This window comes from Aythya ferina (genome assembly GCF_964211825.1).
Source record: "Aythya ferina genome assembly, chromosome: 3".
Taxonomy (NCBI): Eukaryota; Metazoa; Chordata; class Aves; order Anseriformes; family Anatidae; genus Aythya; species Aythya ferina.
In genome coordinates this window covers 24055446-24079082 of record NC_140298.1, presented here as the reverse complement: position 1 = coordinate 24079082, position 23637 = coordinate 24055446, and the positions used below count along the sequence as shown (strand labels likewise).

General features: G+C 40.9%; 1 protein-coding gene across 1 annotated transcript in view; it reads left to right on the top strand.

Moving 5' to 3' along the window:
* HHAT (hedgehog acyltransferase) overlaps positions 1-23637 on the top strand; it is a 166729-nt gene that overhangs the window by 105091 nt on the left and 38001 nt on the right. The window lies entirely within an intron of this gene.

The window sequence follows — 23637 nt, the reverse complement described above, 5'->3', positions numbered from 1 at the left end:
TCTCAGTTCTTCTTATGGAAAATTAATTTGTCTGACTTAAACATGAATTTCTGTGCATCATTAAAAACACTACTGTCGATTATGAGAACAGATGTGTGTGTTTCTTATTTGTATGTGTTAAATTCTTAAATTTGTTCTCAGACTGTTTGGACCATCCATACTGCTTGTTTCTAAAAACTTAGGGTTGGGGGTTTTGTTTGAGGCGTTAAGCTGGGAGGGGACACAATTGTGTTGGATATTAATAAATGCATGAAGTGTATGAAATTATTTATGTTCTTTTCCTGGTTTGTGAGAAACAGAGTCCAGATCAATGAGGAAAATGCACAGTGCATATGAAGTGTATTTTACTCATGGAAAAGGGACAGCTATTGTTAAACTTAACTATAAACCAGTATTTAACTGTCCAATTTACCTCACTAAAATGTGAGGAGAAGAGTGCCTCTCTTGAGGGCAGTTCATCCCACATACATCGTAGCATGGGATGAGATGCACTGTCACTCTTCACTGCATTCAGAGGCGTTTTGTAGAGACTAGTTTAGATTAGATTGGACATCTAACCTTTGAGAAGGTGTCCTTTAGCAGACATCCAGCAAAGAGTGAATTTCACCCCCAGTTAGAAATGATTTACTGCAGGAGTACAGAATGTCTGGCTAGGCAGAAGCTCTGCAGTGACGGGTATCTGACCGTTCTACCAGACTGCAAACTTTGTGAATCAACAGTGTCATACCAGTTCCAACAAAAATAGACCTTATGCCAAGATGTGTTGACAGCAGTGTAAAATGCGTAAAATAACCTCCTCTCATACTTGATGTTCTGAAGTTTAAAGTTAAAATACGTCCAATTTTGGTTACTGCAGTGAAAAAAAAAAAGAATCATCTGACAATTAGGGAGAGTGGAATACAGTAAAAGTGTGGGAAGTCTGGAAGCCATGACCCTAAAATAAATGGCATTGTTTTGTTCTGGAAGGAAAGTATTGTGGGGAAAAATAAGTACACAGAAGATTTTGCAAAGAAAGTGTTCACAAACTGGTCTTGATTTCCAGTGAGGAGAAGAAAAAATACCTCTACAATTTAGCAAGGAAGCTTTAGCTGAGGTAGGAGAAACTTTCAAAATGTGAGGCATGGTAAATACTGAAACATGTTACCAAGGTAAGCTGTTGGATTGCCACCTTTGGAGGACAGTCTCCAGGTAGATGAAAATCTTTCAAGCAATGTAGAAAATATTGATTTCATCTTGGTGTAGAAAGAACCTCTGAATGGCCTCCAGACCCATTCCAACCCCTATTTTCTGTGGGTGGTTTATCAGCAGATAAAGCTGTTTACATGATACAGACAACGCAGGATTTTTGTTTGGGTTTATATTTTTTCTTTATATTTTTCTTTATAGAAAGAAAAAGGTTTATATTTTTCTTTAGCAAATTAAGGACTTTGGTAATGTATAAAATTGCAGTTTCAGGAACATTCTAACCATTTCTTTTTGAAGTTTGGCAATCAGGTAGTGGAAAAAGCCATTAGCACTGTGACCAAGATGCAGTTTAGTGGAAGTGATGGTGCAATTTTAAACTACCAACAAATACTCTCATGGAAAAGTCTGAAATATTTCCTGTTTCATACTCACTCTTCTAGCATTCAGGATGGAAAGCATAGTGCTATATATGAATATTTAATTAGATACATTTTTGAGAGCATTTTAAATGAATTGTACTATACAAAGCAAAAGCTGGTTTCCAAATATCTAATATTCGTTCCCTAACTGAAGATGGGGAGGTCTTTATTTTGCCTCCAGTTTTCCCTTTTGGCTTGCTTCTAAGCAAAAGCAAATCCTATGTTGATTAGAATTTAATTATTTGATTAATTTATAGGAAAAAAATAGATTTTCTTGTCACTACCAAATGATTATCTGACCAACTTTATGGAGGTAAGGAGCCTTTGAAATTCTTCTCAGCTCTGCAACCCTATCTCATACTGTGTTCCATGGGACATCTTAGCCATTGACTTGAAAGTGGGAATTTCCGTGATAGTGGCAAATGGTATTTGAAGGTTTGAGTGAACCAAAGAGTTTGGTGTGACACACTGAGTATAACATGCACAAATGTGGAATTTTTGGCTTCCTTTGGCAAAAATAGTACATCATTATCTTAGGACGTTAAACTCAAATGATGTTGTTTAATTACACTATATCATGGTATTGAAGATTATTCTCAGAACTTATATTTGTTTCTTTTTAGTGAAAAATCTAGTCATCTATTGAAAAATCTGAATCATCTAGTGAACGAATTGAGAGTTACAAAGGGTATCAGGTTCCTTCAAGACATGATCCTGGACTGCTGTTGTCTTTAGAAGTTTTGCTTTTGATTTTGAAGACAGTAAAATTAGGTCCATTCCCTATTTTAAATAAATAAATAAATACAATGTTCCTGTGTCAGTTATTGCATGCTGTGGTCTGGCTTGTGTAAGATCATGCCTACCCGTATCTGACTAATGTTGCTGATCATATGCCTCATTTGCTGCAGTAATGAGTGTAGGGAAAATGTCTCAGGATGACCAGCAGTTCACACAACAGCATCTCTCCTTTCAGAACCTTTCTGAATATTGCTAGTTAGCTTAGTTAACAGACTGAACATGTTTTAATGGCTGAAGGAAGTTAACAAAAAGGAGTGGAACAAATAAGTTAGAATTTGTTATTAAATAGAAGTGTTTTAGTGGACTTCTTAACTCTGAGGTGTTGCCATGTGTACGTGTGTTAATACATAAGTATTAGGAGCCATATTGCAGTTAAATAACTTCTGGGTTTGGTAGCAGATATCCATAAATATCTAGACATGAAGAGGCTTTAAGTTACAGGAGGAATGAAATCAAGTGGCAAAAGATCTGAAAGGAGGCCCCCAAACCTGTCAGCTAAGCTGTCCCTGTGTCTGTGTGATGCTTTGCTGTCTATTCTGTGCATCTCTTGCAAAGCCTTCATTCAAATGTCTTTACAACTGAAAGAAGAAGGAGGTCTGCTACAATGACTGACTGTTTGGAGTTGGCGCTTGCATTTTTGGGTGGCCCTTGTTATGGTTTGGAAGCTTCTGCTGTAGAGTAGCGGGCATCTGGTCCTCCAGCATTCCAGTTCCTCCAGCTTTTCACTTTCACTCAGAAATCCCACTTGCTGCTGTTATGCAGAAACTTACTTAAGGTCATTTTTTTTTTCTCCAAAAATACATTTATGAATGCTATATTGATGGATTGCATAATTTAGAGAAATATTGCAGAGTAGCAGGAATAGTACTAAAGATGTCAAATTTTTCCAAATGATTCATTCCTCTTCATGCACAAAGGAAACTTGTTTTTGCAATCATTTATGTGACCTTGCTTGGTGGGTGCAGTTCATTGGGAAGTGAGCTGGCAAAATACCAAGAAAACCAAATTTTGGTCTGCAGAAATAAGGAGGCTTTTTCCCCTTCACCTCCCAGAGGATTAGAGCTTTATAAAAGCAGATATTCACATGTTTGTTTGGAGGTTTTTTAGAATTGAAACAATAAAGTATGTTCTTCTGCCATTTTGTGTTGAATCATATTGGTTTGAACTGCCATTCTGTGTGAAAACTATTGGAGGACTGCCATGTTTAAATTTAACAGTTGCTGGCGAATCTCAATAGTTTACCATTTATCTTCAAACTCTTAGGATCTGATCCTGAAATCACATCAATGAAGTAATGTTCATTGTTGTGAATTATGATGTACATGACTTAAAGAACTAAATAAACTGCAGTGCACAGAAAATGGGGGTTGTTTGTACATCATGTTGCCTTCTTGGCAGTCTGTAGCTATTTACAGAAAGAGAACAAGTTTGCTACCTAGTGAGTTTTGTTGATCACAGGCAAAATGTCCCCAGATTTCCAATTACTTGGGCAGGTTTCATACAGCCTTTTTCTTACCAGGATCGTAATGGCAGTAAAGGTGTAGGATGTTATGGTGAGCAGTTGGTGTATCTCGGTTGGCTAAATCCATCTTACATAACAGATCTTACTATGTATCTTACGTAGTATAACTATGCTGGTAGCAATGTGCATAGTGTGGAAGCTAAAATAAATGATACAGCCAAACATGCACGTTATGGTGGAATAGCGGATCAGCAGGTGCTATTTTAGCACATCTCTCAGAGACTGAAGCACTTCGAATGTGTAGAATCCTCATGTATTAAACATAGCATGAGCATAAAAAATATAACCAGTTTTTATCTCAGAAAGCTTAAAATTGCCATGTCCTTGTGATTGCTCTTCAACATGTGACTTGTAATTCCTATAGCAGAGCTCAGCAAAGAAGTAGGAGTGGGAATGGTTTTAAAATTTATGGAAGAGCTTTTTAAAAAATCTTGTAACACCTCCAAAATGCTGTTCTCAGATGGCTCCTTAGACACATCAGATAGTACAACGAACATGTCAGCAGGCCATGTAGGAATATCCTTAGAACCATTTTTTCTTGAAACTATTCTTTGGGAATTGTTAACAAGATGGGAGTAGTGCTCCTTAGTTTCCCAACGAGTGGTAGGTTAACCACTGAGGAACAGGGCTGAGCACTGCCACAGGGAGCAGCAGACTTGTTGCCTCCAGAGGCAGCACTGGAAGATGGGAGTATGGTTCCCATGTGGTTGTGCTAGATCTTTTTTGTTGTGCGTTATCAGCAAGATTAATTTGCGAAGACCATTAGCTTTCTCTTCCGCTCCAGGCCCTGTTCATAGTTAGTGCTGAGGGGAGAGATCTAATTTTGGCCACATCTTGCAGAGGAAGAAGTTTAGTGACCCACACAGACTGACTGTTTTTCTTCATTGCCATTGCACTTGTTAGCTTTTGCAAGGCAAACTAGCCCAGCCAAGAAATTTAGGAGGTCAGAGGATGCTTGTGTTTTTGGCTTCTGATTCCTCTGGATGGGCACACAGCAAAAGTCTCCCAGTGTCTCCCAGTAACATAGTGTTACATAAAATACTTGGAATTGCCATTTTATGCTAACTGCGTCACTATATTTATTGAGAAATGTGTACGTATGTGAACTCATGGATGTGGTAATATGTATTTAACTGATCAGTAATAGCAATGATTTCAGCTAAGTCTTGGAACCGTTGAGAAAAGTTCTGTAAAGAATGATGCAATCTTTTTCTTTCCCTTGCTCAGAAATTTCCAGGAGCTTTGTAGCTGCTACTTCTTTCTCATCATTGAATCCTATTTCTTCCTTCTGTCAGTTCTTTTCATCTGTCTTCAAATTTTAACTAGTCCTGACTCTTTCACTTTTTTCAAATGCTCATTGAGAGAACAGTTCCCAAATACAGAAAGTAACCATCTAACAGCAGGAACTGGAACACCAGCTGTATTTAGCTTTGCAATCATTGAGACTTTCATGACAACTTTCTAAGTTGTTTATTTTCTGGAAAGTGAAAAACAGCATTGTGGGGTTCCACAATTATTGCCACTTAGAGCCTGCTAGATCGAATTTTCTCAGCCCTGGAAGTAACATTCAAACTGCCACACAAGTTTGAATGGAGACTTTTTTTTTTTTTTTTTTTTTAAATGCCAGACCTGCGTGTCAGCTTGAGATCAGAAAATCAAGCTGTGTTCATTCTGGCTCTTGCATCTCTAACAGTAAAGTCAGAGATATTCTTAACAATTGTGTTGTGGAGGTACATGGGCCACAGAGGAGGCTATTGGCTTCTAAAAGATGGGTCACCTGTGCCATAGGAAAGAAAAACAACAGGAATGAACCAAGCATAAGATAAAGCTCTTAGACTTAATTTTACCAATCCTAGAAATGCTACATTTTTTTCTGTTCGTGCATGGTACTAAAAGTATGTAGCTGAGATGCTAGACTAAATAAATGCAATAAATATTAACATATTAAATTCAGTTAAAAAGTCAGAGATCATCATAAGCTCTCCCACTTATTGTCACAAATTACATCTAATGTTTGCTGTTCATTCTGCAGTGAAATAATGCTGAATTTTAGAGCAGTGAAATTCCTCAAAAACATTTATTCTAAGTAATGGACTTCTGATATTAGGGTGGTTTTTATTTAACAAAATGTTTTCATAGAATATTGCAGGTAGGAGGGGACCCAGCTCCTTTTCCATTTTATCTTTCCCTTTTCTCACTTTTTGAAAAAATCCTGTTATAAGGAGAGCATATACTGAAACCCAGTTGTGATGTGTTAGTGTGGATCTTGAAGGTATTGAACTTGCATGGTTAGTAGATTAACTTAAAAGTGTGATACAAATGTCTTAGCCCTCCATGATTTAACAAGATCCAGCATTTTCCTTCTGACAGTTGTTGAAATACCGGAGTCTTTTTCCATAAATCTGTAAAGCTGCCAGACCAGTGTAATTTCACCTGTTTTACTAATTAGCAGTAAATAGTGTGAGTCATTTGCAGCTACAGACTAACATAGCAGTATTTAAGCTTCTTAACCAGAAAATATGCTCTGATGTTAATAAATGATTTAGTTATTTTTATTTTTATGGTATTTACTTATTTGCATGTGAAAAACAGTAGATCATAGAATCACAGAATGGTTTGGGTTGGAAGGGACCTTAAAGCCCACCCAGCTCCAACCCCATGTGCAGGGACACCTCGCACCAGACCAGGTTGCCCAAAGCCCCATCCAGCCTGGCCTTGAACACCTCCAGGGATGGGGCATCCACAGCTTCTCTGGGCTGCCTGTGCCAGTGCCTCACCACCCTCACAGTAAATAATTTCTTCCTTATATCTAATCTAAATCTACCCATTTTTAGTTAAAAGCCATTATTCCTTGTCCTATTGCTGCAGTCTTGATGGAGTCCCTCCTCAGCTTTCCTCTAGGCTCCCGTAAGGCACTGGAAGTCTGTTGTAAGGTCTCCCCAGAGCCTTCTCTTCTCCAGGCTGAACAACCCCAGCTCCCTCAGCCTGACTTCACAGGAGAGGTGCTCCAGCCCTCTGATCATCCTCATGACCCTCCTCTGGACTCATTCTAATACTTCCATGTCCTTCTTGTGCTGGGGGCCCCAAAGCTGCATGGAGTACTCCAGGTGGAGTCTCAGAAGAGCAGGACAGAGGGGGACAGTCACCTCCTTCGACCTGCTGGCCACACTGCTTTTGATGCAGCCCAGGATATGGTTGGCTTTTTGGGCTGTGAGCACGGATTGCCAGGTCACGTTGAGCTTTTGTCAACCGTGTTGGCAAAAAGAAGCCCAGGTCTTTCTCCCCAGGGCTGCTCTCAAACCATTCTCTGCCCAGCCTGTATTTGTGCTTGGGATTGCCCCAGCCCAGGTGCAGGACCTTGAACTTGGCCTTACTGAACTTCATGAGGTTCACACAGGCCCACCTCTCAAGCCTGTCCAGGTCCCTCTGGATGGCATCCCTGCCCTCCAGCATGTCGACCGCACCGCACAGCTCAGTGTCATCGGCAAACTTGCTGAGGGTGCACTCAATCTCACTGACCATGTCACTGACAAAGAAGTTAAACAGCGTCAGTCCGAGTACCTGACCCCTGAGGAACACCACTCGTTACTTGTCTCTACTTGAACATTGAGCCATTGACTACAACTCTTTGACTGTGATCATCCAACTAATTCTTTACCCACTGAGTGGTTCATCAGTCAAATACATGTCTCTCCAACATAGAGACAATGATGTCATGGGGGACAGTGTTAAATGCCTTGCCCAAGTCCAGGTCGATGATGTCAGTTGCTCTTCCCCTCTCCACCAGTGCTGTAGCACCATCATAGAAGGCCACCAGATTTGTCAGGCATGATCTGCCCTTCGTGAAGCCATGTTGGCTGTTACCAGTTGCCTCCTTATTTTCCACTTTCCTTAGTGTAGTTTCCAGGATGATCTGCTCTGTGATTTTGCCAATCACAGAGGTGCGTCTATCTGTCCTGTAGTTCCCCAGGTCTTTCCTTTTTCCCTTTTTACAAATGGGGGTTATGTTTTCCCTCTTCCAGTCAGGGGGAACTTCACCAGACTACCATGACTTTTCAAATATGAAGGATATTGGCTTACCAACTTCATCTGCCATTTCTCTCATGACCTGTGGATGTATTTCATCAGGTCCCATGGACTTGCACACCTTTAGGTTCTTTAGCTGGTCTCAAACCTGATCTCCTACAGTGGGTGGTTCTTCATTCTCCCAGTCCCTGCCTTTGCCTTCTACAACTTGGGCTGTGGGGCTGGAGCTCTTGCCTGTGAAAACTGAGGCAAAAAAACATTGATTTTTTTCATCCTTCTCCATATCCTGGGTGACCATGTCTCCCAATAGATAACAGGATAGGTTTTGTATTGTTAACATCCATACTTCCCCCGTGTAACAACACGGGACTATTGATTTTTATTACTTCTGCCCTCTTTCACGTTTTTTTATTAGACTCACAGCTAAACCTTCTATCAAATATAATAATCCTTGTACAAATTCTAACTTAGGCTTTGAAGCAGTCCCTGAGAGAAGAGTCTCTTGTGTATTATAAAACAAATTATCGTTAAAAAAATCTCCCCATTGTGAGACTTATGTCAGAGTAAAGATTTGTCTCGAATCTGGATTGGACAAAAGCTCTAATCATGGTACTTGTCTGGAGGATTGTTGTGGGAGGGTTGTTTATCTCCTTAGAAATAGTAAAGAGTTATTGAAGTAGCTACATTGTTCAGATGGGAAAATATCTTCTTTAGTAGATCTTAACATTGACAGGAATGTGTGTTTTATTCCATTACCTGCAGGTTAATGTGCATCATATGGTAAAGAATAGCTTGCAAATAATTGAAAATGTTTTAAACTTGAATATTGTGACTATAATTCTTTGCCAACTTCTCAGCCTGTTAACACATATATTGAAGGCATCTTCTGTTTAACAAATGAACTGCGTGTAATTGATTGGGAAGCAGCATATCAGAGAATCTTAATGTTCTTAAATTGCTATTACTTTTAATTTAAAATGCTTAAAATGGTGATCTTTGTTCCAGCATGTCTATTGCATGCAACTCAGAACATTGTTGATACTCCTTCATTGCTGTATCTAAAACCCGTCTCAGTTATGTTTTTAGTGTAGCAACAAGAAATTAAAGCTTGCATGTGGAACAAGATAATCTTCACGACACTGGCACCCTTCATGACAGACAAAGTCCATCATATGGATATCTTGTTTCTTACTTGAATATTGGGACAGGAGACAACTTGCTTGTTCCTACCCAAATAGCATATTTAAATGTTTAAGACCAGTCAACCTGTAGACTGATTAGAAATGTGGAAAATGAAATGACTGGATAGCTCTAGAGAATTGCTAATGGCATGTACAGTCTTTCACCTTAGCTTAAGTTCAAATTTTTTCCAGGTCAGTAGCAGCATAGAGTTTATACCACCTGATAGTTTTTTCCTTGCCTCTGGTATACAAACTGAGAAGAAGGGTTCGGGTAAAGTTGCTGGCTTTGAGCAGGAACTCGGCAGTATGAAGCAGTCTGCAGACTGCTCTAGCAGTGGAACAAGTTTGGAGACTGAACCTCTCTCCTCCTCTTGTCAATAGGCTGGCCATACAAGACTGCAGCTATGCATAAAAGCTACAAAAAAGTCAGGGATACAGGTTTTGTCCCACCCCAGCTGTGCTAGGAGGAGTTACTTCCATGGAAGTTTGAATGTTACTTCCAGTAGCAAAAGCAGTCCCACTCATCTGTCTCCTCAAGACAGATCGGTTACCACTTAGAAATAACAGTGTGATTCATATGGCAAAGTGCCACTGTGAGTCGGCATGTGGAGGCAAAAGGAGGATCATTGAGACCCTCGAGGGAAAACCATCAGTAGAGCCCTGAACAGTGTAGAGAGTCTTGTAATATTATTGGACTCATAGTTCTGCTGGAGTAAATTACTCTCTTTGGCACCTCTATTTTTTGTCCACATGCCAAAAGACCTCCCCTGGTGGAGCAGGCTGTCCCCCTGCAGCCCATGGGTCCCACATGGAGCAGATCTCCACGCTGCAGCCCGTGGAGGAGCCCCCGGTGGAGCAGGTGGATGTGGCCTGGAGGAGGCTGCGGCCCATGGAGAGCCCCCGCAGGAGCAGGCCCCGGGCCGGAGCTGCAGCCCGTGGAGAGGAGCCCACGCAGGAGCAGGGGGTCTGGGGGGAGCTGCCCCCACCTGTGGGGGACCCGTGCTGGAGCAGTTTGCTCCTGGGGGATGGACCCCATGGGATGGAGCCGCGTGGGAGCAGTGCTTGGAGAGTTGCTGCCTGTGGGAAGCCACAGAGGATCAGTTTGGGAAGGATGGCATCCCGTGAGAGGGACCCCACGTGGAGCAGGGGCAGAGAGGGACTGTGAAGAAGCATCAGAGATGAAGCATCAGAGACTGACCACAATCCCCATTCGCTTGTGCTGCTTGGGGGGAGGAGGTGGAAGAGGGTGGATGGGGGAAGGTGTTCGTAGTTTGCTTGTAGTTCTCACTGCTCTAGTCTGTAAGTGATAGGCAATAAATTATATTAATCTTCCTATGCTGAGTCTGCTTTGCCTGTGACAGTAAAGGGTGAGTGATTTCCCTGTCCTTATCTCAACCCCTGAGCCCTTTTTCATTGTAAAAGGGCTTTTCTCCCCCACTTTTTTTGAGGAGAGGGAGTGAGGGAGTGTTTGTGGTGGAGTTGAGTTGTCCATCAGTCTGAAACCACCGCAGACACTGATTCAGGAATTACAAGCAAGCTGTGGCTAGAGACCCAACCTCAGTTTACCAAGAAAGTGCAAATATTCCTTCAGCATTGTGACAGGCATTCGTGTGGACTCAGTCTTAGTACATTGGCCACTCCTGGCACTCTCAAAGGTCTGCTAGTACTGTCATGTCTCAGCTAGCACCCAGATGTTCAGAGAAAAAAGCAAAAGAGACGCTCCAGGTCTGGAGAGTGAAGGACAGCAAAATCTTTTTTCACAGTGAGAGCCAATACACGCCTCAGTCTGAGCAAAAGCAGAGGCCATGGCAAGGTTGTGTAAACATGGTCCTTCAGCTCACCTTTTAGCTGAACTAAAGAAGCTCTTGGCAGGGGCAATAGTTACTTGTGCCTCATTGAAAGTCTGGCTGGTAGACGTGTCACTGGCTGCAGTGGATTCCCTCATGCATAGGGGAATCCATAATTGCTGGGCGGTGTAATGTAATTGCATAGGGCAGTATGTGATGTTACACCTCCCTTAAACAGTGGGATTGAATTTCTCTTATGAAACTGAGGAAGCAGTTGTTATTTCTTTATCTTACAAATATGTATTTGGTCTCTGCACCCTTCTGCTTAAACCAGTTAAAAGTCATATTCTGGTTTAACTACAGCTAAGGCATGAGAACAACAGAAGACAAAAGCTAATTAATATTCTTTTGACTACTGCTTTGAACAAATGGAGCTGTATTCTCAGCTTTCCAAGCTCAGCTCCTCCTTAAGCTCCAGCAGAGATGAAAGGAAGACAGTGGCGATGAGGGAGGACTGAAAAAACTGGAAAGAAACAAAGTAGATCCAACAAAGTCTAGCTTGAGCATTTCTTAACAGTGCAAGTTCATACAAAACAAATCTTGCAGAGAGACCTTCATTGAACCCTGCTCTGTCTTTGGAGATTCCATCTGTTTTTCTATAATGTCTCACTCTTTCTTTGCTTGCAGGAAAGCTGTTGTCTGGTTCCTTCACTGGACTGGTTTATGTAGCAGACAGTCCCACTACAACATAGCACAGAGAACAAGGCAGTGTGTCATGCAGTGCAGGATTGCAATGGGATCAGCAACTCACTGCAAGAGTACGTTCCCATGAATTAATAAGTTATACCTATTTAAAAATGTAATATGGAACCAACACTTTCAATCTATGAAGCAGAGTGCGGATTCAAATCTCATGGGTGGCTGCTTTAGCCTGCATGACTGGCACTGACACAACTGCCAAGGACAACTCAAGCAAGGTAGCTGACCTCAGCACTGTAACACAGCTACTGTGAACAGTAAGGTCATTTTCCCCTCTCTTTTATTATGATTCTTGTTGTTTTTAATGCTGTGTAAAGGGTAGGTACAGATCAGCTTCTCTAATACTGGGAACAGATCAGAGCCTCTGACTGGCATCTGCCATCTGGGATACTAATATAGCCAAGGAAGTATTGTGCTGACTTCATGTGAATTCTTGTTCATCCTCTCTCCCCCTCCCAAGTTTTAAAGGGATTCTGTTTCCTTTTCCTTCTTTTCTTCATCAAAACATCCAGTCATCCTGGCTGTTGAGGCTGACTTTGCTGGTAGCTGCCTCTTGATGATTTACAGTCACCTGAAAGGGCTTATCCTAAGGCTGAAGGACTATGGGGCCACTGTTAAGGGAGTGCATCATGGCAGTTCATAGTTTAATCCTTTTCAATACGTATGCACATAAGCATGAATTCCAGTTAACAAATCCTATACATATCCAAGAAGACTTCATTCAAGAGACCACTTTCTTGTGGTAAGAGCTTTAGTTTGGGTTAATAGTAGGTTTGATGTTAGACTACTGCACTTGTTTGTATTATATTTACAGGCCAAAGCATAGAGTGCATAAATGTGTTTTGCGAAATGCCTGCATGTTGATTTTTATTTGCAGTGTGAACTGGATCTTTTGTCATCATTGTTAATGTCACCTAGAGAAAATTACCCAGCCTGAGAAGGCTGTTTTCGACAGTCAGAGTTCTCAACTGGAAATAGATTGTGTGTTTTCATGTCAAAGCTGATTCTCTCAAATGATGTTACGAGGACAAGAGAGAAACGGCTCTTTGGACTCTCCAGTGATGAAGGCAACTTTGTCATTACAAGTAGAGGTTAGAGCAGCCTCAAAGCTTCTCCAATTTCTGCTGAAATTGATAATCTACAAGAAATGTCAGCGGACTGGAGGTTGCAGAATACAGCAGGCTCTGCTGCAGTTTAATGAAGTCTGATGAAGGTCTATCAAAGGATGTACAGCCCAGCTACTCTGGCTGTGCTTCCCCTGAGCTTGTGCTCTTTTACTTTATTTCTAAACTAAAAAATACTCATGTATCACATGTAGGGTAACTTGTTTCTCTGGTATTTCCACCATTTTGAAGTGAAATATCATGAAGGATAAAGCCTTAGAAAGGATCAGAAAATATGTCTTTTTCCATAGTGTCATGTGGAATAAAACCCAAACTATATTCAGGCATCTCAAGTTTTCACAAATACGCACTGGCAATGTCGCAATGTCCTTTTCCATATGTTGTTTCCCTCAAAAAACAAACAAGCAGAAAACCACAAGTAAACAAACAATAAACCAACAATGGGGTGAGCCTTTATTATCATTATTATCAGTAGAGCTAGCTCCAGAAAAGCATAAATGAATTTGACTTCATCAACACTTAACATTTCACTGATATACTGTAAGATATTAGTGAAACTTTGTGTTCTTGCAGGGCATGAGAGCAGGCACATTGACCTTATTTTGTTCTTTTGTTCATATTTTAATCCTCTTATATCCTTTTTTATGGTCTTTTTAAGGAAAAAAAAAAATCAGTGCTTGTTTTTTTGTGTGATTACTTTTATTTCTGTTAATTCTTCATGAAATCATTCCTTTTAACAATATCGGATGTTACTGGTGGTCATTGTAAGACATGAGAATTCAGTCCAGGCTAGAGGATGTGTGATGGGTGGCCTATCATTCTTGGCAGCTGACAGACTGACAGTAATAGTTCTCTGCAATAACTGTCACAAATTGGTGACCATTTAGGATATCGTGGTTTGGGGTTTTTGCTTTTCCCCATCCCTAATCCCAAGATCACCCTGCATGTATCTTATATAGGAGAATAAGAGTAGTTTGAGGGCATTGAAGAACAGACAACTGCCTGAGGAAACTGAGTAGCATACAGATGATTAATGAGGTGATGTATCTGGCACTACTAGCATTATTTTTTGGATAATGTATTCAGGAGGAAGTAAATCAGTAATGGGATTTAAGAAGCACAAAAGGAGATTTCAGTATGATAAATTGCATTCACAAAGGTGTTACTGAATGTCTATTGATATTACAGGAGCAGGAAGGATTCTCATGTGAACTGCATACAGCAAATTCAAATTTTTAACTCTGTTGAACACTGGATTGGCACAGTATCTGGTGAAGATGATGTTAGTGCTTTGCATTAGTTTCCCATACTCTTGTAGGGAACTTGAGTAGGTTCCTCCGCTACATAAGAAATATCATCATGAGTCCTTTGCTGGCCCCATGAAGAAGCTGGTAACTTTATGGCAACTGTATCTCACCCCTCCTTGAATTCTCAGATCTACATGTATCTCACCCCTCCATAAATTTCAGATTTATTAATGCAAACAGCATTAATGGGAAATCTTCAAGACCCCAACTTGCTAGTTTTATAGAACAGAGTTATCTTCCCTCTTTGCATTCTGTCTCAGGATATTTCTTCTGTTTTCAAAATATTTTGTTTTTTTACTGGGCCACTGAATGTTCTTCATCTCCTTCTTTGCGAATGACCTTATTAAAAGACTTTTGCAAGCCTGTATGATGAATGCTAATTGGGTTTCTTTCATTCGTGGTCTTGTAGTTGTAATAGGTACAATAAATTTCCTATATGAAAACTATGCACCCCCTAATCATTGAAAACATGTGGAAAACAGTGAAGCAATAGGATCATTTTGCTAGGTTGCTGGATACAGATGGAAGATTTATTAGTCTGTGACTCCTCAGATTGAATGTGTGTTTTTTTTTTCCTTGTTGTATGTGAACGTGTCAGGCAAGGAGAAGTAGAACTGAGCTGAACACCAACACCCCATCACGTACCAGAAAATGTAATTGAAAATGTGCATTGAGTGGGTGGTTATAACTGCGTGTGCTCTCTGTGCTTCACAGGTGGAGTTGGTAGGTAGGCCTGGGCAGGGCCTTCAAGCAGACTCCCTGCTATCTGCTGCCCCCAGGCAACATGTGCATGCTATGGCTGTGTAACTTCAGACAGGTACTCGAATAAGGTATTATCAAAGCCCTGTAGTCTTTTACAGATTTGACTGCTCCCTCATCATTTTTTCCATATAGTTTTTCATCAGTCTTTCTTCTGTGTTGCCTCCAGGCCTCTTACCATTCTTACTGGATGCTTTCAGGTATGCCCACATGTTCAGGTTATTACCTACCCATGCTGTGGAAATGCAGTGTTTATTTCATTATAAACCTTGGAGATACAGTCTGCCTCCTGTTATGCTGGAGTAATTACAAGCAAATTCATTGGGATGTCTACCCACACAGAATTGGTTTGGATGTAACTGTCTTCCAGTTGACTAAAGCATAAGGATAAACGCTTGCCTGGCATCATTTTACTTTCGGCTAATTTCAGGTAATCAGGTAAAACAGGCGTAATTTATGAGTGTAGTCAGGTGCTTGGTTTTGAAGAAGTTTTAATCACAGTCCCTGAGCTATTGCAAAGAGTGCCTGACGGAGTATTTCAGCTTACCCTGAGCAGATTAGAAACAAGTTTTCTTATGCCACTGTTGGCATCAGTCTTAATAACCTAGAGTAGGTGTGCTCACATGTTCATTACTGTGTTTGTGTCATTAAAATGAGCTGAAAACATACCTTTTCATCAGATCAATATTAAGTTACAGTTTTGCAGGTAAATACAGAGTATTACATAGACATTGAGTTTTAACGCTGCAATCCAAATAGATATGTGTGTCTTTAAATACAATAATCTTGAAGGGAAATGGCTCTGCCATTTTTCCTTTTACTAACCGTAAATTGAGGAAACCAAGAGAGAAACTGTTCTTTCACAGTGAGTAAAGAGCACTTCTGAGGTAATTATCACACAATAATTTATACACAGGAGCCTTTAAAAGTTGATCAAGTGTCTGAGACCTCTTGTTTGCTCAAGTCAGGTAGAAATTTGCCTTGAATATTGTCTGATGAATTTCCTAATGCTTGAGTTTTCAAACAGAGAAAATGGGTGTTAATATGCTAAATGTTTTTACAAGATGTGAGAAAACTTTCTCACAAATATCTTGTCTTGACTTTGATGAGTTAACATTGGTTTTGTATTTTGAAATTTTTGTATTTGGTTTCTTTTGGTAGGTCTAACCTCCTGTCTTATCAGTGCTCTCCAGATCTCATAATTAGTAGTGGCTGGTGGCAGAATTTGCTGTGATTCTCAGTGCTTCCACATAATTTATGTGAAATTTTATGGGTATGCTCCAGAATTTCATCTTTCCCCTTTATGACAGTAATTAGCTTTTATCTCTTAATTTGTCTTGCTAGTGTTTTCAGTTTCTTAAAATAATCATTTTGTTGCAGTGTTTTTAATTTTAGTGGTTCTTACAGCTTGCCTGTGTAGAAAAGCAATGCCAAAATTCCAAAAGAAGGAGTACTGAGTTTCAAGTGCCAGAGTTACCACAGAATGGCATACTCCTGGTCAGTGCTGCTGAGCAGAAAGCCTTGCCATTCTTTATTTTTTCAAGTGAAGCACAGACATTGTTTGGCATCCAGATCATAAATGTAAGCTGCTTGTCTGGCTTTTTCTTAATTCTAGTTCTAGTGCCATGGCATTTTTCTGTTGAAAAAGGAGGAAAAAATAATTTGCTGGAGACATGGTATGGAGCTTTTTATCCTAATAGAGTCTGATGCTCCCATAAGAGTGAAGAAACAGAAGTAACTGATACGTCTTAACCTGTATTATGGCAAGTGGAAAATAGCTCTGAAATATTAGGGGTGAGAGATTGAGGGGCAGGTGAGTTTGAATTTGGGGGATCTCTTGTCTTGGGTGATTTCTTTCTGCTAAACAAAACGCATTTTCAAATGTTGCATTAGAAATATCGTCACCTTTGTCACTTGGGACAGAGGGCAAATATATTTTTCTTGTAAAACAAAGATCTCTTCTGACTTCTGGAGAAATATTGAAACTCATATTCTTCAGAATATGAGTTTCCAATTGAAATAATTACAAAAGGCTTATTTGTTTTTCTTTTTAATATTTTGTTTCCATATGGAATATCTCTCAGACATACATGTACAGAGGGTCAACAGCAGAACCTAAAGGCATTGAAACCACTCCCCACTGTGGTTTCAACTTCAAGTACTCTTTCCTTGTTGAGCAGAAAAGAACTTGCTAGGAGGTGGGTAAATGCTTTTTTATTTTTTTTTTGTCACCATGCTAAATGTATGTTAAACAAATGACTGTACATGAGAGCACATATGTGGAAGTCATTCACTGAAACTGTGCTTTCAGTGTCTTCAAATTTGCAGTCCTGTTCTGTATGAAAAAAAAAAAAAAAAAAAAAAAAAACTGTGAAAATTATGTTCTGTAGTTTTTTTGTTGTTGCAGTTTTTTTGTTTTGTTTTTGTTTTCTGTTTTTAAAGAGGGCAGCAGTTACTGTTACATCATTTAAAAGAGTTAATATGTGAAAAATCTGTATTTTTTCCTGGCAATTCAAGTTAAAACACATAAATGAAATTGAGTTTGAGATGGAGGAGAATTTACATTGAAGAACAAGATTTCATTCTATAGTTTAAAAGAAGAAGCAAAAATAAATTGTACAGCTTTGCATAACAATATAATCATTACCACATTAGCATTGCTCTAGAATACCATATTAGCATCTGAATTTTGGGGTGCCTATCATTTATTTCTTTTACTTAATGGCAAAGTGCAAGAGGCAAAATCAGCTTTCTTTTTGCTCTCATCACCATCATGCTATTTAGTATAGTTTTGACCTGCAGTAACTAATTATACTTCTTTAAGGACACTTAGGAATTCTTCATCCAAGTTTCTGTTGTTTGCATTTCTCCCGGAATGTCAAGGATAACCTTGTGAGGATAGTTTGACATTTCTGCAGCTGCACTCCATCCCACTATGTTTTACTCATTACCAGATTTAGTAAATTTCCTATGTTCTTTATCCAGAAAGAGAATAGATTTATCTGAAATAATTAGTTTGTTTTAAATCATGGCTGCTTATCACTCTTACCTTTGTCATCACAGAGGTTGTTTGTAGATTTCGTTATCTAAATATTTGCTGCATTCTTTTACTAATTATGCTGGCCAGTGTTTCCAGCTGCTCTTCATTAAAATGAGCCTAACTGCTCTGCAGTTACCTTTCCATTGTGTAGGAAAAATGGCTCAGTGATTTGGAAGGGGGCACTTGGTACCCTAGCATGTGTGTAGCATCTCACTCTTTGGAAATGCTGGGCTGGTGTCAGCAGAGAAGCATAAGGGTATGTTAGGCAAGGATATGTCTGTTGGGTCAAGTAGGGAAAGAAGGGTTTCTTTTTACTGTTTCTTGTCTTGCTAATCATGAGTGCATCTAAGAAGGGACTACGTGATGAATGGCATGATGCAAAGTTGAACTGATTCAGACCTGATTTACAGGTATTTTTTCTCGTATCTCCCTCTGCTCATGGTGCTCATCAGTACAGAGTACCTTGTAAATACAGCCAGCACTGTGAATCTCCTACCTGTATTGCACAGGCAAACAAATCCACGATGGGGACTGTAAAGTATTAGCAGTGGAATGGATTGTAATATAAATAGTCACCCCGGCCCATGATCATGAGCTACACTGACATACCTTTCATCCCACAAAGAGTGACAGAAATAAATTGAAAGATTTAGGTGACGGATGTAGAGGTGACAGATGCAATTGTCCACTTTCTGTTGGTTTAAAACAGGGGAGACAATTGTTTTAAGGTACTGTCCTGCACACTGCTGGTACATTTCCTGAGCACCAGGGAAAAGGTGGCACAGGCCTCAGCCTTGTGTTTGCAGCTCTGGAGCTTGGGGTCAATCACTGCTTCATTATTTTGCGTTCAGAGCAGAAAGAAGATTAGCTTGTATTAATTACTGTAAATCCCTCACAGCATCTACTATGGCAGGATTAATAAATAATTAGTTGCTGCTGGGAGCAACTGAGATTTTAAATATATAAAAAAGCAGAGATGAGTCAGGACTGTATCACGTTAGCTTTGCATTAGTGCTGAGGTTGAGGAGGACCGTGACACAGTGGCACAATCCCTCCAGCCACCTAAACAACAGCCTCTTCACACTGAGGTCCGTAAAAGCTGCAGCTTTTTCTTTCTTCTTAATTCCAATCCAGATCCAGTACTGAAGGGATGAGTTTGTAGCCAAGGGTCTGCTTGTTGGCCCTCTCTGTTGAAATGGTTTTGCTGAATGACTTATCTGAGCTAATGCAATTAAGCTTCTTATGGCTCATAGCCAAGCCCTAAAATTACCTGTCTAAGCACACTGCAGCACTCGCAGGCAGCCTGGCCTTGTGCTCACTGCACGCAGACCGGCGAGGTGTGGGATGCATCTGCATAAGCCAGAGCAGAGCTGCACGGCCGGTGCTGAGGGCCGGCTGATTGCAAAATGCTTGTGACAAGCAAGAGGAGAATGTTGCCTGGTGTCACAGCCTCAGAGTTGGTATTGCAGCTTAGGTGCACATTAAAAATTCGTTCTTTAAGCAGGGAAGGGTGAAGGGGATCTTTTTGCTCTCTTCAGCTACTCAAGGGTATGGAGAAGACAGGACCAGAGTCAACAAAATTGCAACATGGAAAATCCAATTAAATATTACGTTAAAAAAAAAAAAAAAGGTTTTGGAATGAGGATATTTAAAAACTGAAACAGATTGGCCAGAGAGGTTGGAGAGCTCAGCTGGACAAAGCCCTGAGCAACGTAGGTCAGTGCTGCTTCAGCCAGGGGATGGGAGCAGATGACTTTCAGTGGTCCCTTCTGACCTGAATTAGTCCGAAGTCCTAGCCTACACCCACATGTCTATGCCCAGTGCGTTTCATGAAGAGAAGAGGCTGCTTCAGACTGGGTTTGTTGGGCAGCATTTTAAGGTTTTAATTTCAGCTGACAGGAATCAATTCAGGCAGGTCGTGATGGCTGCGTGACGCAAATCAAAGCGCTGTGAGCAGAGCCGATCAGAGGAGTCACTTTAGAAGTGAATCCGCTCCTTTTGAAAGTGGTTTTTATTTTTTATATTTTTTTAAACTCACTCTAATGCACTGTGTCAGGAACATCCAGCATGAACTAGATAAGTAACACTTACTCAGGATCAGATCTATTGTTTAAAATGAATCACAGGTGAAAAAACTGTTGTTGCAGAACCTCTCTCTGTGTAACAGCCTGGAAGAGCCAGCAGTCTGCAGTAGATTGGAAAATCTCCAGCTTGCTTCTCATCCTCATCTGTTTTCCTGCTCGCTGGTACTGTGATAGATATTCAGTTTCTCAGATTTCAGTTTAGCTTTTAGATTTACTTGAACCGCTGTAACAGTGAAATGTAGGTTTAGCTGTCTGTGGGTGAGGCTTGCGGCTGAGTGTGGCAGATAAAGCAGCTTATCTCTCTTCTACTGCATTGTTCAACATTTTAAAAAGTTGCTTCCAGTTTCAAATGGGAACAATACAGAGAGGATTAGCTTTATCATAACAAATGCAACAGAACACTGCAAAAGAGATGCAGAGGCAGCCAGGCTGAAATCCTTGGTATCTGAGGTGCAGCGCAGGGATGCTGACAGACAGCTCGGCGTTCCACTCTTTGCTCGCCAAATATTTGCTGTTTTGTTTTTTAGTTCATTTTTATTTTGTCTCCTTTTCTACTTCCATGCTCGTTTTCCCCTCCCCTTTGCACATACTATTTTCTCACACGCTGTCCCCAGAATTTCTGTTTTGACATTTCCTTATCCACTCATCCTGCAGGTCTTTCCTTCTCTGTTTTCCTCTTTTGCTACCCTGACGTCTTCTCTGCCTATTTTTTAATCATCTTTGGCATTAACTGTGTACCAGCCCAGTTTCATTTGTACCCTTAGCTACTGCGGTGCATATAGTGCATCTTCCTTACTCTGTTTTCAGGCACGGAAGGCTATGATTTTGCTTCTGCAGAGAAGTGAAAGCAGCTCACTGAAATGGCTGTTTGTTAATAGCAACCATCACAGACCCCAGGCCTCCCTACACCAGGCTAGCATTGAGCAGCAGCAAGTCCAGAACTGAGCGCAGGTCCTGCAAGGCTGCAGAGCTGGAGAGGTCTTTCGAGCAGGGAATTATCTGTGCAGATTGTGTTGCTGACGTCTGAGCATGCCATTGGCATGCAGCGAAACGCGGTGCCTTTGTAGGCTTTTGCTCGTGGCTGTCAAGGGTGACCTGTTCCAGGAGTCCTTTCCAAAGCAAGTTTCTTTTGTCACTTCCCATTAGCCTGGTATGTTCACTCTTCTGACTGCTGCTGATTGATTCTGATCAGTGACAGCCTCATTAAACTGTAATTGCTCAAGCTCGTTTTTGCACGTTCACTTGGTTCTATAAATCCCTGTTTCTCCCCACAATTTTTCATTATCTGGTACTCGTTGCTTGGAGCAGTCATCCAAATGACAGGTCAGCGGTAAACCTCATGAGTTACGGCTTTGGCTCCTGCACCTGGAACTTAGGCAGATGGAAGCAGAGAAGCAGAGTATGCTCAGCTTCTAGTTATGCTGGCTGTAACCTCAGACATGGTGTGGGCTGAGCAACATCAGGTCCAAAGCCTGGTGCTTTTAGGTTTCAGCCAATACAGCGATATCTCAAGCTGCCAGAGCCTTATTGTCAGTGTTGCTCGTCATCATTGTTGGGAGTTATATGGTGTTGTATGCTACAAAACCTTCCAGCTTTTGACTTGAATTCCACATGTTCAAGAGGAGAAAATGAGGAAATGTTTTATTTCCCAAGTTGCCTTTCTTTCAGTAAAATTAATGATGGAATTAACACAGTCTACCTGAATTCTCATCTGTTGTCTGCCAGTTATGCAGCAAGTTGCAGAAGGTGAGATTGAAAGCAGCTCATCGTGGCACCCAGCCAGCTTGCAGTGAGAGAGGCTGCCTCCAGAGCTCTGCTGCTAATGAAATGGGTCGTTTCATTGATGTGTATTGATCAGCATTGGCACGTATTCCTGGGGCTGCTTGTACAGACAGGGTTCTGGGCAAGAAAACAAGCAGTACGCATTGTTTTTGCATCGTGGGCTTGTGAAGATTCGCTCTTGGGGCTGAAGTAGCTGTAAGAAGTTGCAAGAGAGAGAGGAATGAGCTAAATGGAGGTGCTGTTACAACAGGCAGCGCCAGCTCACGATGGCCATCTCAAGTCAAGTGCCAAGAGCAAGCAGAAAAACGGAGGTGTTGTAGGACTGACTGCAGTGAGTGATGCTGTCCCAGGAATGTTTCTTTGAGAAGTCCTTTGTTCCTGGGAGAGATACTGTCTTGGTGTCTTGCCTACCAGACACAATTGCAAGGGTTGCAAGGACTGTTCTGAGTCTGATGGAGGAAATGAGCCTGGTAGAAATCACTCTTTCTTTGTAGAAAGGCAAACAAAGAGATGTATTGACAATGTGCACACAGCACATTGAGTCTCTTGTCTCTCCCTTCCCTGTCTGTAGTTAAATAGGGACTGGCACTGTCACCCTCAAATGAGATTCAAACCACAGAAGATACAGACAAGGAGAAATTGAATACCTTGAAGCAGTAACATGTGTTCTAGTGACTGGCACCTAAGGGGAAGAGTTGGATCCATAAAACTCCGGGTGCAAAGAGTTGCTTATTTATGGCTGAATTCTGCAAGTAACTAGGCAAAACAGACCAAAGACAGCAAATTCATGGTGCTGAACCCAAATTATACTGACAATAATAAAGCAAGGACTAGGAGGCTTCAGGTATGGAAGCCAACTAATAAATCTATTCTGAGACAGAGCAGGAGCTGCGGGAGTTTTGCTGCTGAGAATCACTGCTTTTGCTACAAGGAAATTAGTGGGATTCTGCTCATGCTGCTATCAAGTGACAAAAATCTGTCTTTCATGTAGGTAAAAGAAGGCTGAGCTTTGTAGTGTTTCTCTGTAATAATGGGCTCCCTGCTTCTCTTTACTCGTTCATATTTGAACTAGTTATAATTAGTAGCAGCATACATTTGGCAGGCAGCTACGGGCAGGTGGCCACAGCACTTAGCAGGACTGGAGCTTCGGCAGCAGCCACCGCTGCCCCAGCACTTCTCTGCCAGCTCAGGTGTGGCAGTCGACCCCGCTGCAACCCTCGCTTCCCTAGCATTTGATTTTTGGATGTGAATTGTATTAGCGAGCCAAAACTTCATTGTCTTATTTTTATAATACTTGGCAATGGCTTTCCAATAACACTGAGCACATCTCCCAGTTCTTCTCTACCTGAGCAAAATCAGGCATTGAGGAAAAGTACCCATATCGTGATGTGCAGATGTGTTCATCAGCTTGTCTAGTACTATTTTCCTGATGTCCCTCGTTACCTCCATTACTTCTTGTTGCCATGCAGTTTTGTTAAAGGGCAGTGGGGAACATCATAGTTTATTAAATCCAGTAAAGGCCAAATCTGAATGAATTGTAGCTAATTATAAATTCAACTGGAAACATGATGTGATGTAAAACAAAATGATAATATTCTCCTTCCTCATTTGTTGTTGTTGAACAAATGTTGTGCCTGCTAAATGTATTGGTCTGGTTTTCCTGCAGAGCAGCCTTCCTTTTTTGTTGTTTTGTTTTCCAAATTAGTTACCTTGAATTTTCAGGGTGGTGATCCAAAATAAATATAAAAGTTACAGGCCTTATTTTCAGGGCTGAGGGAGTCCTCATCTACCTTCACTTCCTTGTCTGAGAGCATGCACTATTAAATGGTAAGGGGAAAACGTCACAAAAGAAATAACTTGGCCA